We start from the raw sequence: 5,609 nt of genomic DNA on the forward strand, positions 1-5,609 counted from the left end.
GCTGAGCTCTGAGCATCCACTGTGCTGTTCCTAGTCAGCCACATTACATGAACATCCCGATCGCCCCCGGGTTCCTGTTTGCCTATACCCAGGGCCTGCCCAGATGCCCCCACTGTGGTCAGCCTCATCTCCTTCCTGAGTTGCTCCTGTGGAAGGAACCACCTACGGCAGACCGGATGGCCAGCTGCTCCCTGTATGTGCAGCGCCTGGCACAGAAAAGATGCTCGGGAGACCTCTCTCCAAACTCTGACCTATCCTCCTGGTCCAGAAATGCACGTACTATAATATCATTCTCTGGTTTCTCAATAAGCAAATGGGTTTGGAGCTGAAGATCACAGTCACATCCAGCTTCTGTATAAAATGGATTTGGAGCTGAAGATCACAGTCACAGTGGCCACCCACTGAGCTCCATCCAGGCTTACTCCATCCCAGGCTTGGGCCGAGCACTCAGCCCTCCCGCTGCTGCATCGTGGAGCAGGCTGGGGAGACGGAAACTCAAGGAGACAGAGTGCATTTTCCCACCTGACCCAGCTCTGCAGCCGCAGTGCTGGAACCTAGCCCGAGCCCTCTCATGAGTTGGCTGGACAGTTCAGAGAAGTCGCTTGAGTCCATTTGAACATCCGATCTCCCAGCAACCTTGGGGTTATGCCAAGAACCTGATTGCCATTATCATCCCATCTCACAGAAGAGGAAGCGGAGGTTTCTAGGTGCCGCAGTGACTCATAGACTCTGACACTGCCCAAGTGTAGCTCCACCGCCACTGGATTTGAAAGCAGTCTCTTACTCCCCAAAGTCAGTTGTTCCGACTGGATCATTCCTCCTTCATTCATCCATTTGGCAAATATTTACCAGGTCCTGCGTTGCAGGTTAGTGCTGGAGTACCGGGTTGCTAGAGCAAGCCCGACGCTAGCGCCTTCCCGGAGCTCACCATCTCTGCAGCAGGGAAGACTCGAAACAATCACACACACACACAGAAGGATAAAAACAGTGATAAGCATTGTTTCCCAGGGTGGGGTGAGAGGTCAGGGAAGGTCTCTCCCACCCCTCACCCTCCCAACACTGAGCTCTGAAGGCAGATGGGGAGTTTGTCCTGGAAGCAGGCGTGAAAGCTGGGAAGAGCACCTTAGGTGGAGGTAACAGGTGCCCTAAGGCAGGGACAGGCAGTACTCAGAGGAAGAGCAGGAGGAAAGTGGGCAGAGCCTGCGGAGCCTGATGGGCTGCCTTCATCCTAACAGCGGAGCTGAGAGCTGAGGGGTTGTTGCCTGCTAGGCTAGTGGAGGGGAGATTGGAGGAGAGCTGAGTGGGCGTGGGGACCGCAGTCAGGAGCCACCTTAGGGGTCCAGGCGCAGGGCTGCAGTGGGAGGAGGGCTGGAGGGGGGTAAGAAGGAGGTAGGTCAGGCCAGCTCTACCCACAGCTCTTCCGGGGCTCCTCTGGCTCTTTCCCAGGGGCTTATCCAGTGCTCAGGGTCCCCTGACCCCCAGGTAGCGGTGTGCTGGTAGTTGCTTAACCACTGGCTCTCTGGGGGGAAAGTCCTTATTTGTAGCATTTGTCAATACCCTTGGTGTCCATACTCTCGCTAAGGTTGATTTCAGTCTCCTGAGCTGGAGTCCATGAATGAGAAGTTGGGAAGGGATGTTTGTAAGTGTCCAAAGCCAGAGCAAGCTGGCTCGAACACAGGGCTGGCCTCAGCTCTCAGGATGTCAGTGGGTCAACCGAAATGTTACTTATCTGTGTCTCAACTCTCTGTGCAATTCCCATGTCTGTGTTGGGAGGAAGAGGTTGAAGCCTGGATGGGGAGGGTCTGTGGGGGGAGGGGGTAATAATGCCACTCTCCATCCCAGTCTTCTCAGTAACCATAAGAAATTGGTACCATTATTACCCTCACTTCCTAGATGGAGAAACTGAGGCACAGAGAAGTCAAACAGCTTGTCAAAGATACCACGCTAAAGGGCAGACCTGGGAACACAGAGCAGGTTAGCCCTGGGGTGATCCCCGCATCCTCCTGAATCCCTCTGCCCTGTCCTGCATGTGAGGTGGCCAAAAGTCAGTGAGATGAGGGAGGGTTAGGCAGAGACCATGCACAGAGGATGGGATAGCTGAGAGGAGCTGGGAAGAAGGAAGAAGCTGTCATCTGGGGAGATTGGGGTGGGAGGGCCTCCAAAATTCTCTGGCTGGAACCCTAATTTTCAGAGGGGGGTGACCGCTAGAAGTCAAGTTTAGATAGAAGTGATTTTTAGAGGTTGATCATGAGCTTACTCTGTGAATGATTGCTGGAGGGGGTGCTGCAAATTAGAATGGAAAGAGGTTGGGCTACTGGAACCCCACCCTGCACCCCACTACTCCCCGGTTCTGTGCAGGGTGGTGGTACCAGGGCAGAGTCCATGCGGCTGCAGCTCTCTCTAGGCTTGCAAGGCAGTTGACTCTGGGGCCCCCCGATAGCTCAGCTAGGACCCGAGCTGGGGGCAGTCAGGTCTGCCCAAGCAGCCCAGGAACAGCTCCAATCTGAGGTCATAAACTTGGAGTTGGACAGTCTCTCGGAGCCAGCAGGGATTCGAGGAGGCTGGTGGAGGCACAGAGGACGGAGCGCAGGCCCAGGGCGGGGTGAGCCAGTGAGCCTCACTGACAAGTCTTGGGGAGTTCAGAGCCCTGCCCACCCTCCACCAGCTTCCCTGCTCCACTGGAGCTGCTGGTGCAGCGGCGGCTCTGAGCAGAGCACCAGGCTGCGGCTCCCCCATGTCCACATCCACACCCTGCTCTGTGCACCACCCACTGTCCTCAGCTCACTCCCCCTCTCTTCCCTGCGCTACTCAGAATGCCATTGCGCTTTTGACATTTTCTTTTCAAAGTTCTTTCCAGCCATGGGAACCTCCAGTCCTGCCAGTGTTCCTGAGTTACTGTCTTCTCTCTAGACCTCAGTTTCCCTGTCCGCACAATAGAGGTAAGTTCTCATTAGACTCTGTAAACCTATGATGTGTCTGGAGTAGAGAAACACCATCCTTCAAACCTGAGTGCTCGGTGCTAAGTACACAGCAGGTGCTTTATGGATTGGTTTGGTGAGTCTGACTTGCCTAGGAGTTGGGAATGAGGAAGACTTCTAAGGGGCAATGGACCTGTGTCCACTGTTACTTCCAGGGATGCGTTGGGAGTGGCTCCTCCCCACGGGCCCGCTCCAAAGAGCCCCTGGATATTCTGCTTAATTATTATTCTCATCATCCCCATTTTACAAAACAAAAAGAGGGAGCCTCAGAGAACTTACATTGCTTCCTCACAGTTACTCAGCTAGTAGATGGCAGAGCTAAGATTTTAACCTAAGCAGCCTGGCTCCAGGGCCCACATCTCCAATGATTGGTCCACCTGCTCCTCCTTCTAATTGAGTGTAGTGGTCTCCAGAGTTGGAAGGGTTCAGGAAGAAATTACTAGAAATTATGTTACATTAATTTTATCTCATCCTTTAAATATTCGGGGTTTTTTTTAGTGAATGTGTATTTTACATGCAATACATGTATATAATTTAAAGAGCTCTATTGAGTATGATTCACATACTATTCACCTATTTTATTTTTTTTAAGTTTTTATTTATTTATTCATGAGAGACAGAGAGAGAGAGAGAGAGAGAGAGAGAGGCAGAGACACTGGCAGAAGGAGAAGCAGGCTCCATGCAGGAAGCCCAACGTGGGACTCGATCCGGGGTCTACCAGGATCACGCCCTGGACTGAAGGTGGCGCTAAACCGCTGAGCCACCCAGGCTGCCCAAATTCACCTATTTTAAATGTACAGTTTAAGACTTTTAGTTAACATATATAGTAGTGGAATCATCACCATTATCCAATTTCAGAACATTTCCATCATCTTGCTTGTTTGTAGTCAATCCCCAGACTGTCGTTGATCTACTTTCTGTCTTTACAGATTTACGTTTCCTGGACATTTCATATACATGGACTGAATACAACGTGTGGTGGTTTGTGTCTGGTTTGCTCAACTTAGCATGACGTTTCTGAGATTCATGTTTTAATATGTATCAGTATTTCTTTCCTTTTTTATGCCCGAATAGTATTCTGTTGTGCGACTATACCACATTTTATCCATCCATTCACCAGCATTTGATCGTTTTAATGATTTCTGCTTTTTGGCTGTTGTGAATAAAACTGCTAAAAACATTCATGGATTTTATGCAGACAGAAGTTTTCATTTCTCCTGGGTATATACCTAGGAGAAGAATTGCTATATCATCTGGCAATTTTACATTTAACTTTTTAAGAAACTGCCAAATTTTCAATTTCATTTTACATTTCCACCAGCAATGTATGAAGGTTCCAATTTCTCCACATCTTCATCGGCACTTATTATTATCTTTTTGATTGTAGCTGTCCTAGTGGTTCTAAGGTGGTATCTCTTTGGGGTTTTAATTTACATTTCTCTAATGATTGATGATGTTAAGCATCTAAGTGCTCAAATTTGTTGGCATAAAGTTGTTCATAGTATTCCCTTATTGTCCTTTTAATTTCTGTGAGATTGGCAGTGATATTCCCTCTTTCATTTTGATTTTAGTAATTCATATTTTCTTCTCCCCTCCCCCATGGCATGTCTATCTAAAGGCATTATCATTTTTGTTAATCTTTACATTTTAGTTTCATTGCTTTTTTTCTTATTGTTCTCCTCGTTTCTATTTCATTGATTTTTATTCTAATCTTTATTATTTCCTTATTTTTTATTGCTTTGGGTTTAGTTTGCTCTTCTTTGTCTGATTTCTCACATTGGACATTTAGGTTTTTGATCTGGCATGTTCTTTTTCTAGTGTAAGTTCTTAAAGCTATAAATTTACTGCTAAATACTGCTTTAACTGCATTCTAGAAATGTTGCTATATTGTGTGTGGTTATTCAATTCAAATACTTTTACATTTGCCCTGTGATTTCTTTTTGACCTACAAGTTATTTAGAAATGTGTTGTTTAATTCTTAAATATTTGGTGATTTCCCAAATTTTCTACTGTTGTTGATTTCAAATTTAATTCTGTTGTGTTCAGAGAACATTATTTGTATGACTTTAAACCTTTTCAGTGTATTGAGACTTGTTTCATAATCTAGCATATGGCCTATCCTGGTGAATATTTTCAGTGCACTTGAAAAGAATGTGTAATCCTGCTATTGTTGGATGCTATTGTATATGGTAGATTAAATTGTTTGATAGTGTTGCTCAAGTCTCGTATATCCTTGCTGATTTCCTGTCTGGTTGTTCTTGCGTTATTGAAATTGAAGTGTTGAAACCTCCAACTCTTATTAGCAAATTTTCTATTTCTCCCTTCCATTCTGCCAGTCTTTGTTTTGTATATTTTGGGGCTCTGTTGCTAGGTGCATGTGTGTTCATTACTGTATCATTCTGATGAATTGACTGTTTTATCATTATAAACTGTCTGTCTCTAGTATCATTTTTTTGTCTTAAAGTCTGTTTTATCTGACATTCTGTTTCTCTAATGGTTATTGTTTGCATGCCATGTATTTTTCCATTCTTTTGCCTTCAACCAATTTGTGTCTTTGGATTGAAAATGTTTCGTGTAGGCAGCAGATAATGGGATCTTGTTTTATTAATCCAGTCTGATAATGTTTAAGTC

General features: G+C 46.3%; 1 long non-coding RNA gene across 1 annotated transcript; it reads left to right on the forward strand.

Annotated features, from left to right (window-relative positions):
- Positions 1-1,799: 1,799 nt before the first annotated feature.
- On the forward strand, positions 1,800-4,194 carry LOC144316880 (uncharacterized). The gene is made up of 3 exons (XR_013382714.1): positions 1,800-1,974; positions 2,848-2,939; positions 3,908-4,194. It is a non-coding gene; the product is annotated as an uncharacterized LOC144316880 (long non-coding RNA).
- The last annotated feature ends 1,415 nt before the right edge of the window (positions 4,195-5,609 follow it).

Source organism: Canis aureus, chromosome 7 (assembly GCF_053574225.1).
Source record: "Canis aureus isolate CA01 chromosome 7, VMU_Caureus_v.1.0, whole genome shotgun sequence".
In the NCBI taxonomy this organism is placed as follows: Eukaryota; Metazoa; Chordata; class Mammalia; order Carnivora; family Canidae; genus Canis; species Canis aureus.